Here is a 13,055-nt window from a genome sequence, read left to right as displayed (position 1 = left end):
AAAAGTTATTGAAAGCTTTTTATTTCGCCGCACGCTGTTGTCGTGGCATGCACTTGTTTGCAAAGGAAAAAAATTCTTCTTAATGAAGAATTCTCAGTTGTACGAAGCAGCTAGAGCTACGAAAATTTGTAGACATATGTAACAGCCCACGATGTACAACAAAAATCTCTTGCTGCTTTGTGCTAAACCCAACAGGAAGTCCCGCAGGGGCCGGGCATCACATTTTGAGCTAAAAAACTCCTCTTAACGAAGCATTCCCGGTTGTACGTTTCACCTAGCGCTATGATAATTTGGAGGCATACATAAGAGCCCACGATGTACAAAAAAGTCTCTTAGAACCATATGCTAAACCAAACAGGAAGTCCGGCATTTTGATTTACGCCTTTTTTAGGGGTCACATTTTAACGAACTCCTACGAAATTTATCCGACTGTCTTCCAACTTGGTGTGTTTCATCTTAAGATGTTTAAGATGCAAAGTTATCGAAAGTTTTTTTTATTTTGTCGCAAGCCGTTGCCATAGCGATGCATTATTTTCCAAGTAAAATGCTGCTTTTTTTTTTTTGTCTAAACGAGCGAAAACTCAAAACTTTGCACACAGATCAGACCTCTCAAGAACATGAATATTTTAGAGATTTGTTGTGCAATTTGTAATAAATGGCTCAATAGCGCCCTCTAGACATTTTTATGAAGTATTTCCGATTATATGATTCAGCTAGATGTGTGAATATTTGGAGGCACACCTATCAGTCTAATACCTACAAAAAATATTCTATAGCCATGTGCCAAACCATTTTGATTTTATTTTGTTAATTGTGCATCATTTTTGGCCTTTCCGTGAAACTTTGCAAGCACAAAGCATGGCAAAAACATTTACAATTTAGACGGTTTCCTATGAAACAGTACCCCAACATGTCAGTACCCCGACGTGCAAGTACCCCAACGTGGCCCAGGTTGCGAGGGCCCTTTATAGCTGCTCGCAGCTCTAGTTAGGGCCCGAGCAGCGACCGCTGCGAGGTCCCTATTGTTTTTCAAGGAATTCTTATTATTCTTCTTCTTTTTATTAGGGCCCGAGCAGCGACCGCTGCGAGGTCCCTATTGTTCCTGAAGGAATTCTTATTATTATTCTTCTTCTTCTTCTTTTTCTTTGTTATTATTCTTTTCCGCAAACAACCACATTTTTGAGGCACTAAACATGAACGAAAACTCACCAAACTTTACACGTAGATCGGGTCTGGCGAAAAATTTGATATTTTAAAGTCGCCATACATGATAACAGAAAAATGGCTCTGTAGCGCCACCTACATAGGTTTAACGGATCCCTGTCCCGCTACGATTGTCCTATGGCTACGAAATTTGTGTGGCACCTGTAGCACATCCAGATGAACAAAAACCTCTTTGATATGTGTACCCTAAAATAGACAGGAAGTGAGGTATGAGTATTTGAATGTCCAATTTTGGCCCATTTTTGCACATTTACAGGGGTCATACTTTTGCCCGCTTCTCCTACACGGTTAACCCGATTGACTTCAAACTTGGGCTGTACCATCTCAACACCTGGGACAACATCATGGTAAAAAATCTAAAGTTTTTGACATACTATATGACGGTGGCGGGGCATCAAATTTACAGTTTCAAAATTCTTACTTAACGAAGCATTGCCGGTGGTACGTTTAATCTAGAGCTACGAAAATTGGTACACATATGTAACAGACTATGATCTACAAAAAAGCCTGTTGGTGCCATATGCTAAACCTAACAGGAAGTCCGCCAGAGGCGAGGCATCAAATTTTGTGTTTCAAAATTCTAACTTAATGAAGCATTCCCGGCTGTACATTTCACCTAGAGTTACCAATATTTGAAGACATATGTAACAGCCCTCAAGGTACAAAAAACTCTTTTTGAACCATATGCTAAACCGAACAGGAAGTCCGCCATTTTGATTTACTTTGGAACGTGTTGCCATTTTTTGGGCCATTTCATAGGGGTCTTATTTTAACGAACTCCTCCTACAGAGTTTATCCGATCATCTCCAAACTTGGTGTGATTCATCTTAAGATGTTGAAGATGAAAAGTTATTGAAAGCTTTTTATTTTGTCGCACGCTGTTGCCGTGGCATGCACAGTTTGCAAAGGAAAAAATTCCTTCTTAATGAAGCATTCCCAGTTGTACGAAGCAGCTAGAGCTACGAAAATTTGGAGACAAATGTAACAGCCCACAATGTACAAAAAAGGCTCCTGGTGCCATGTGCTAAACCCAACAGGAAGTCCCGTAGGGGCCGGGCATCACATTTTGAGCTAAAAAACTCCTCTTTAACGAAGCATTCCCGGTTGTACGTTTCACCTAGCGCTATGATAATTTAGAGGCATACATAAGAGCCCACGATGTACAAAAAAGTCTCTTGGAACCATGTGCTAAACCAAACAGGAAGTCCGCCATTTTGATTTATGATGGGATTTGTAGCCTTTTTTTGTGGCCTTTTTTAGGGGTCATATTTTAACTCCTCCTACAAAATTCATCCGACCGTGTTCAAACTTGGTGTGTTTCATCTTAAGATGTTTAAGATGCAAATTTATCGAAAGTTTTTTATTTTGTCGCACGCTGCTGCTATAGCGATGCATTGGTTGCCAAGTAAAGTGCTGCTTTGTTTTTTTTTTTATCTATACATGTGTGAAAACTCGTGAAACTTTGCACACACATCAGACTTGTCATTAACATGAATTTTTAGAGATTTCTTGTGCAATTTGCAATAAATCGCACCCTCTATACATTTTTTATGGAGCATTTCCGATTGGATGATTCAAGCGCGAAATAACTAAAGATGACTTGACTTGACCTAGATTTGTGAAAACTCAGAGGCATACCTATTATATTATTATTATTTTTTGTACCTTACAAGATTATCTCTTGTGCCACATTAAACCCCTTTGCAGGCCTGAGCCAAACCACGGTCCATACATTTGATACCACTGCTTTATTTCAATGGTCAAGTACTTCATAACCACACCTACTTATGCTTGTCCTTGCATATATAGTAGACAACAAAGAGCTCTTTCAACAAAAGACATTTCCATCTACAAAGTCATACAAGGTAAGCACTCTATAAATTCTGCAATCACTACACTTCTATTCCTAAATTATCACTTCAAATACCAACAATGGTTAATACAGCTACAAATTTCTTGTATGTTTATGAAGTATGATACTGTATTTATTTCTACTCCTTTGCTTTTCTACAGAACATGAACAAATCACCAAGCAAATTCTCTTTTGATAAAGACCCTCTAATCATCTCCATACGCAAAGATTGCCAACTTTTTTCCGTAAGTATACAATACATAAACTAAACAGGACAACTTTCTCAATCATATACAGTATGCCATACATATATGTATTAAGTTCTCATTTATTAACAGGTTTGTTAAAGGCACCTTTAGTGTGTTTTTCTGTTTGTAATGTTTCTCCACGAGCACGTCTAGCCATTGATATCATGTAGAACACATATGCTAACCTTTTAGAGACAATTGAAGCTTACTTGCACAGTAGCCACTATCTTAACCACTTAATTCACATGTCTACTTGACAACTTATTACATGTAGTGAAATGGTACTTTGTGCGTCTTATGCTTTTTTCTGAACACTGCTTTTCAACTCTTTCCTTAAAACCAATACATGCGGTACTGTTATACTGTATAAATATATATGTCCGTGTGTATATATTTGTATATTCTTTCAAATAAACTCGTTTTGACACACACAGCCATTGAGTAACATGCAACACGACCACAACGTTTTGCACCAACACGTTACACTTACATAACCATTTATGTACCTGTCGTATCCTTACTTTTATTCATCATTTCATCACACAATCCTAAAACATTGCTTTTTGACCCAGATGATTCAACTATACCATTTTTGCGTGTCTTATTACTTACTAGCTATATTATTTATTAACGGGCAAAAACTATGAATATAAGATCACCGTCAAATATTACGTCTGTAATATCCATATACAGTGCATTACATAATATGCATTTGTATTAAGACACTACCATGCTAAAAATATGCACACGACTGTTCTGTAAACTACACCTAAGACAACCAAACTTCACAGATCTAACATGATTCTTCATTCTTTTTTGTTCTACAGATGTATCAAATGCTGCCACAGAGACAGAAGAAGCCACTGAGGACATGCACGAAGACGATGATCACAATATAACAGGACAGGTTAACCCCCCTGAAGTTTTAGCCCGCAGGTCAAAGCGTCCTAGGACTAATTCATCCATGGAGGTTACATTATCCTAAGACAGACTATGTGCTAACCCAAACTCTTTGACCCCAAGGGATTCATCTGTCCCAGAAAACTTTTACACTAAAGAGTTTATCTGTCCTAGGGCGCTGTTAACCCCAGGTTAAAGTGTTATTTAATCTGTCCTGTTACAACAGCTATACATAAACAGCTGCATTCCTCTCCTGTTCCATCTCTCGCACTTCTTTCATCTCTTTTTCTCCTCTACTTATACCTATGCTTGCTCATGTGCTTTTTTCCCCTTTAGATGATGTCATTGGTTAGCCTGCTTCAAAGCTACATTTTTTCTTGAATAACTGTCACACATTTACTGTTTGCTGGACCCTACAAAACTGTCACAATACTTCACTATGTCATGAATACATATGTGTTGCACAGCGACACCACATTAAGAGTCATCAAAAAGCTTTTTATTTGATCACACACCATCTCTGTGCCATGCAATGTTTTCAAATGCACAGATGCTGGTTTTGAATATCAAACGAGCGACTTTTCATGAAACTTTGCACACACATCAGAAAGTCCACACTTTTGAATTTATTTTGGGAATTGTGCATCATTTTTGGCCTTTTACTGCACCTTTTTACACACAAGGCACGGCAAATGCATTTCTATTTTCCATGGTCCTTGTCTATTTAACAGTACCCCAACGTGCAAGTCCCCCGACTTGCATATACCCCAACGTGGCCCGGGTTGCGAGGGCCCTTTATAGCTGCTCGCAGCTCTAGTTTGTTATTATTCTTTTCCGCAAACAATCACATTTTTGAGACACTAAACGTGAACGAAAACTCACCAAACTTTACACACACGTCAGGCCTGGCGAAAAATTTGATATTTTAAAGTCGCCATAGGTGATAACAGAAAAATGGCTCCATAGCGCCACCTACATAGGTTAAACAGATCCCTGGCCCGCTACGATTGTCCGACGGCTATGAAAATTGTGTGGCACCTGTAGCACATCCAGATGAACAAAAACCTCTTTGATGTGTGTACCCTAAAATAGACAGGAAGTGAGATATGAGTATTTAAATGTCCAATTTTGGCCAATTTTTGCACATTTACAGGGGTCATACTTTTGCCTGCTTCTCCTACACGGGTAATCCAATTGACTTCAAACTTGGGATGTACCATCTCAAGACCTGGGACAACACCATGGTAAAAAATCTAAAGTTTTCGACATACTATATGACGGCGGTGGGGCATCAAATTTAGAGTTTCAAAACTCTTACTAAACGTAGTATTGCCGGTTGTATGTTTAACCTAGAGCTGCGAAAATTGGTACACATATGTAACAGACTATGACCTACAAAAAAGTCTGTTGGTGCCATATGCTAAACCCAACAGGAAGTCCGCCAGAGGCGGGGCATCAAATTTTGAGTTTCAAAATTCTTACTTAATGAAGCATTCCCGGCTGTACGTTTCACCTAGAGTTACCAAAATTTAAAGACATATGTAACAGCCCTCAAGGTACAAAAAACTCTTTTTGAACCATATGCTAAACCTAACAGAAAGTCCACCATTTTGATTTACTTTGGAACGTGTTCCCATTTTTTTGGCCATTTCATAGGGGTCCTATTTTAACGAACTCCTCTTACAGAGTTTATCCGATCATCTTCAAACTTGGTGTGATTCATCTTAAGATGTTGAAGATGAAAAGTTATTGAAAGCTTTTTATTTCGCTGCACGCTGTTGTCGTGGCATGCACTTGTTTGCAAAGGAAAAAAATTCTTCATAATGAAGAATTCTCAGTTGTACGAAGCAGCTAGAGCTACGAAAATTTGTAGACATATGTAACAGCCCACGATGTACAAAAAAGTCTCTTGCTGCTTTGTGCTAAACCCAACAGGAAGTCCCGCAAGGGCCGGGCATCACTTTTTGAGCTAAAAAACTCCTCTTTAACGAAGCATTCCCGGTTGTACCTTTCACCTAGCGCAATGATAATTTGGAGGCATACATAAGAGCCCACGATGTACAAAAAAGTCTTTTAGAACCATATGCTAAGCCAAACAGGAAGTCCGACATTTTGATTTACTTTGCTATTTGTAGCCATTTTTTGGGGGCCTTTTATAGGCCTCATATTTTCTACAAAACTTATCAGATTGTCTTCATTCTTTGGCATGTTTCATCTGAAGTATTGCCGGTTATACGTTTAATCTAGAGCTACGAAAATTGGTACACATATGTAACAGACTATGATCTACAAAAAAGCCTGTTGGTGCCATATGCTAAACCTAACAGGAAGTCCGCCAGAGGCAGGGCATCAAATTTTGCATTTCAAAATTTTTACTTAATGAAGCATTTCCGGCTGTGCGTTTCACCTAGAGTGACCAAAATTTGAAGACATATGTAACAGCCCCCGAGGTACAAAAAACTCTTTTTGAACCATATGCTAAACCTAACAGGAAGTCTGCCATTTTGATTTACTTTGGAACATGTTGCCATTTTTTTGGCCATTTCATAGGGGTCTTATTTTAACGAACTCCTCCTACAGAGTTTATCCGATCATCTTCAAACTTGGTGTGATTCATCTTAAGATGTTGACGATGAAAAGTTATTGAAAGCTTTTTATTTCGTCGCACGCTGTTGTCATGGCATGCACTGTTGGCAAAGGAAAAAAAAATCCTTCTTAATGCAGCGTTCCCAGTTGGACGAAGCAGCTCGAGCTACAAAAATTTGTAGACATATGTACACATTTGTCCACATATATATATTTACATATGCATGTAAAAAAATAATGTCAGGCTAAACTAAATGGTTGATTAGGCCCCACACATTTTCACCTTACCATACCCGGCCCTCTTTGCAAAAGGTTTGAACACTCCTGGCCTAAACCTAGGTGTATACTCAAACTATGCACGCACATAAAGCCTGGAACAAAATGTGTAATTTAGAGGGTTCTTGTTTTGTTTTTTGTATTCCTTATATTTCATGTCATTATACTTGACACACTATTTTTACTACTCACTGAATCAGTTATAAGAACATTTAATTGATACAATCCAATCACATCCTAGAGAATTGAAAACACATTCAATCATGAGGTTGTTAAGACACATTTACTTCTGTAGCACTTAACCACAAACAAGTTGCGACATCCCCTGATCTAACCCTCCAACCGGGCAAGGAAAAACTTTCAGGGGTCATATTTTAACGAACCCCTCCTACAAAATTTATCCGACTGTCTTCAAACTTGGTGTGTTTCATCTTAAGATGTTTAAGATGCAAAGTAATCGAAAGTTTTTTATTTTGTAACACGCTGTTGCCATAGCAATGCATTGTTTGTCAAGTGCTGCTTTTTTTTTTTTTATACACATGAAAACTCATGGAACTTTGCAAACACATCAGACTTGTCATGAACATGAATTTTCAGAGATTTATTGTGCAATTTGCAATAAATAGCGCCCTCTAGACCTTTTTATGAAGCATTTCCGATTGTATGATTATGCTAGACCTACAAAAAAGTATTATGTAGCCATTTGCCAAACCAAAGAGGAAGTCCGCTATTTTGATTTTATTTTGGGAATTATACATCATTTTTGGCCTTTTTCATTCAACTTTGCACAGACAAGGCATGGAAAAAACTAACATTTTAAATGGTCCTTGTTCCATGTAACAGTTGTCAAGTGCTGCTTTTTTTTTTTTTTATACACATGAAAACTCATGAAACTTTGCAAACACATCAGACTTGTCATGAACATGAATTTTCAGAGATTTATTGTGCAATTTGCAATAAATAGCGCCCTCTAGACATTTTTATGAAGCATTTCCGATTGTATGATTATGCTAGACCTACAAAAAAGTATTATGTAGCCATTTGCCAAACCAAAGAGGAAGTCCGCTATTTTGATTTTATTTTGGGAATTATACATCATTTTTGGCCTTTTTCATTCAACTTTGCACAGAAAAGGCATGGAAAAAACTAACATTTTAAATGGTCCTTGTTCCATGTAACAGTTGTCAAGTGCTGCTTTTTTTTTTTTTTATACACATGAAAACTCATGAAACTTTGCAAACACATCAGACTTGTCATGAACATGAATTTTCAGAGATTTATTGTGCAATTTGCAATAAATAGCGCCCTCTAGACATTTTTATGAAGCATTTCCGATTGTATGATTATGCTAGACCTACAAAAAAGTATTATGTAGCCATTTGCCAAACCAAAGAGGAAGTCCGCTATTTTGATTTTATTTTGGGAATTATACATAATTTTTGGCCTTCTTCATTAAACTTTGCACAGACAAGGCATGGAAAAAACTAACATTTTAAATGGTCCTTGTTCCATGAAACAGTACCCCAACGTGCCAGTACCCTGACGTGCAAGTAACCCAACGTTGTGCTCAATAGCGCCCTCTATGCATTTTTATGGAGCATTTCCAATTGTATGATTCAAGCGATACACAACTAAAGATGACTTGACCTAGATTTGTGAAAACTGGGAGGCATACCTATTAGCTTAAGACCTACAAAAAGTATTCTGTAGCCGTATGCTAAACCTAAAAGGAAGTCCGCCATTTTGAATTTATTTTGGGAATTGCGCACCATATTTTGCGTTTTGATTAAACTTTGCACACACAAGGCTTGTCAAAAACATTTTAGATGGTCCTTGTCCTATTTGACAGTACCCCAACGTGCCAGTACCCCGACGTGCAAGTACCCCAACGTGGCACGCCTTTGCTGTAGCGATGCATTGTTTGCAAAGAATTTTTTTTTTTATATGATTCAGCTAGATGTGTGAATATTGGGAGGCATACCTATCAGCCGAATACCTCGATAAAGCATTCCATAGCAATGTGAACAAACACAAAAAGCATGGCAAAACATTTACAATTTAGACGGTTTCTTATGAAACAGTACCCTAACGTGCGAGTACCCCGACGTGCAAATACCCCAACGTGGCACGGGTTGCGAGGGCCCTTTATAGCTGCTCGCAGCTCTAGTTAGGGCCCGAGCAGCGGCGGCGGCGGTGCCGCTGCGAGGCCCTATTGTTTTTGTAGGAATTCTTCTTATTATTATTATTAGGGCCCGAGCAGCGGCGGCGGCGGTGCCGCTGCGAGGCCCTATTGTTTTTGTAGGAATTCTTATTATTATTATTATTATTATTATTATTCTTATTATTATTCTTCTCCGCAAACAATCGCATTTTTGAGACGCTAAACGTGAACGAAAACTCACCAAACTTTACACGCACATCAGGCCTGGCGAAAAATTTGATATTTTAAAGTCGCCATACATGATAACAGAAAAATGGCTCCATAGCGCCACCTACATAGGTTAAACGGATCCCTGTCCCGCTACGATTGTCCTATGGCGACGAAAATTGTGTGGCACCCGTAGCACATCCAGATGAACAAAAACCTCTTTGATGTGTGTACCCTAAAATAGACAGAAAGTGAGGTATGATCATCTGAATGTCCAATTTTGGCCCAGTTTTGCACATTTACAGGGGTCATACTTTTGCCCGCTTCTCCTACACGGTTAACCCGATTGACTTCAAACTTGGGATGGACCATCTCAACACCTGGGACAACATCATTGTAAAAAATCTAAAGTTTTTGATATACTATATGACGGCGGCGACGCATCAAATTTAGAGTTTAAAAATTCTTACTTCACGAAGCATTGCCGGTTGTACGTTTAATGTAGAGCTACGAAAATTTGTACACATATGTAAAAGGCTATGACCTACAAAAAACTCTTTTTGAACCATATGCTAAACCTCACAGGAAGTCCGCCATTTTGATTTATTTTGGAACGTGTTGCCATTTTTTTGGCCATTTCATTGGGGTCTTATTTTAACGAACTCCTCCTACAGTGTTTATCCGATCATCTTCAAACTTGGTGTGATTCATCTTAAGATGTTGAAGATGAAAAGATATTGAAACCTTTGTATTTCGTCGCACGCTGTTGTCATGGCATGCACTGTTTGCAAAGGAAAAAAAATATCCTTAAAGAAGCATTCCCATTTGTACGAAGCAGCGAGAGCTACGAAAATTTGTAGACATATGTAACAGCCCAAGATGTACAAAAAAGTCTCTTGGTGCCCTGTGCTAAACCCAACAGGAAGTCCCCCAGGGGCCGGGCATCACATTTTGAGCTAAAAAACTCCTCTTTAACAAAGCATACCCGGCTGTACGTTTCACCTAGAGTTACCAAAATTTGTAGAGGTATATAACAGCCCTCGAGGTACAAAAAACTCTTTTTGAACCATATGCTAAACCTAACAGGACGTCCGCCATTTTGATTTACTTTGGAATGTGTTGCCATTTTTTGGGCCATTTCGTAGGGGTCTTATTTTAACGAACTCCTCCTACAGAGTTTATCCGATCATCTTCAAACTTGGTGTGACTCATCTTAAGATGTTGAGGATGAAAAGTTATTGAAAGCTCTTTATTTCGTCGCACGCTGTTGTCGTGGCATGCACTTTTTGCAAAGGAAAAAAATCCTTCTTAATGAAGCATTCCCAGTTGTACGAAGTAGCTAGAGCTACAAAAATTTGTAGACATATGTAACAGCCCACAATGTACAAAAAAGTCTCTTGGTGCCATGTGCTAAACCCAACAGGAAGTCCCCCAGGGGCCGGGCATCACATTTTGAGCTAGAAAACTCCTCTTTAACGAAGCATTCCCGGTTGTACGTTTCACCTAGCGCGATGATAATTTGCAGGCATACATAAGAGCCTACGATGTACAAAAAAGTCTCTTGGAACCATGTGCTAAACCAAACAGGAAGTCCGCCATTTTGATTTACGATGGGATTTGTTGCCATTTTTTGTGGCCTTTTTCAGGGGTCATATTTTAACGAACTCCTCGTACAAAGTTCATCCGACCGTCTTCAAACTTGGTGTCTTTCATCGTAAGATGTTTAAGATGCAAAGTTATCGCAAGTTTTATTTTGTCGCACGCTGCTGCTATAGCGATGCATTGTTTGCCAAGTAAAGTGCTGCTTTGTTTTTTTATCTATACATGTGTGAAAACTCATGAAACTTTGCAAACACATCAGACTTGTCATGAACATGAATTTTTAGAGATTTATTGTGCAATTTGCAATAAATAGCGCCCTCTAGACATTTTTATGAAGTATTTCCGATTGTATGATTCTGCTAGATTTGTGAAAATTAGGACAGACCCCTATCAGCAGAATACCTACAAAAAAGTATTATGTAGCCATTTGCCAAACCAAAGAGGAAGTCCGCTATTTTGATTTTATTTTGGGAATTATACATCATTTTTGGCCTCTTTCATTAAACTTTGCACAAACAAGGCATGGAAAAAACTAACATTTTAAATGGTCCTTGTTCCATGTAACAGTACCCCAACGTGCCAGTACCCTGACGTGCAAGTAACCCAACGTTGTGCTCAATAGCGCCCTCTATGCATTTTTATGGAGCATTTCCAATTGTATGATTCAAGCGATACACAACTAAAGATGACTTGACCTAGATTTGTGAAAACTGGGAGGCATACCTATTAGCTTAAGACCTACAAAAAGTATTCTGTAGCCGTATGCTAAACCTAAAAGGAAGTCCGCCATTTTGAATTTATTTTGGGAATTGCACACCATCTTTGGCCTTTTGCACTCACAAAGCTTGTCAAAAACATTTTAGATGGTCCTTGTCCGATTTGACAGTACCCCAACGTGCCAGTACCCCGACGTGCAAGTACCCCAACGTGGCCCAGGTTGCGAGGGCCCTTTATAGCTGCTCGCAGCTCTAGTTATTATTCTTCTTCTTCTTCTTTTTCTTTGTTATTATTCTTTTCCGCAAACAACCACATTTTTGAGGCACTAAACATGAACGAAAACTCACCAAACTTTACACGCAGATCGGGTCTGGCGAAAAATTTGATATTTTAAAGTCGCCATAGGTGATAACAGAAAAATGGCTCCATAGCGCCACCTACATAGGTTAAACAGATCCCTGGCCCGCTACGATTGTCCGACGGCTATGAAAATTGTGTGGCACCTGTAGCACATCCAGATGAACAAAAACCTCTTTGATATGTGTACCCTAAAATAGACAGGAAGTGAGATATGAGTATTTAAATGTCCAATTTTGGCCAATTTTTGCACATTTACAGGGGTCATACTTTTGCCTGCTTCTCCTACACGGTTAATCCAATTGACTTCAAACTTGGGATGTACCATCTCAAGACCTGGGACAACACCATGGTAAAAAATCTAAAGTTTTCGAAATACTATATGACGGCGGTGGGGCATCAAATTTAGAGTTTCAAAACTCTTACTAAACGTAGTATTGCCGGTTGTATGTTTAACCTAGAGCTACGAAAATTGGTACACATATGTAACAGACTATGACCTACAAAAAAGTCTGTTGGTGCCATATGCTAAACCCAACAGGAAGTCCGCCAGAGGCGGGGCATCAAATTTGGAGTTTCAAAATTCTTACTTAATGAAGCATTCCCGGCTGTATGTTTCACCTAGAGTTACCAAAATTTAAAGACATATGTAACAGCCCTCAAGGTACAAAAAACTCTTTTTGAACCATATGCTAAACCTAACAGAAAGTCCACCATTTTGATTTACTTTGGAACGTGTTCCCATTTTTTTGGCCATTTCATAGGGGTCCTATTTTAACGAACTCCTCTTACAGAGTTTATCCGATCATCTTCAAACTTGGTGTGATTCATCTTAAGATGTTGAAGATGAAAAGTTATTGAAAGCTTTTTATTTCGCTGCACGCTGTTGTCGTGGCATGCACTTGTTTGCAAAGGAAAAAAATTC

At 38.7% G+C, this 13,055-nt stretch overlaps 1 long non-coding RNA gene across 1 annotated transcript; it reads left to right on the top strand.

Moving 5' to 3' along the window:
- Positions 1-2,516: 2,516 nt before the first annotated feature.
- LOC144021142 (uncharacterized) lies at positions 2,517-5,068 on the top strand. The gene is made up of 3 exons (XR_013284056.1): positions 2,517-3,089; positions 3,238-3,321; positions 4,152-5,068. It is a non-coding gene; the product is annotated as an uncharacterized LOC144021142 (long non-coding RNA).
- Positions 5,069-13,055: the final 7,987 nt, after the last annotated feature.

This window comes from Festucalex cinctus, chromosome 6, assembly GCF_051991245.1.
Source record: "Festucalex cinctus isolate MCC-2025b chromosome 6, RoL_Fcin_1.0, whole genome shotgun sequence".
In the NCBI taxonomy this organism is placed as follows: domain Eukaryota; kingdom Metazoa; phylum Chordata; class Actinopteri; order Syngnathiformes; family Syngnathidae; genus Festucalex; species Festucalex cinctus.
The sequence above is the reverse complement of the archived record's forward strand: the minus strand, read 5'-3'. Positions and strand labels throughout refer to the sequence as shown.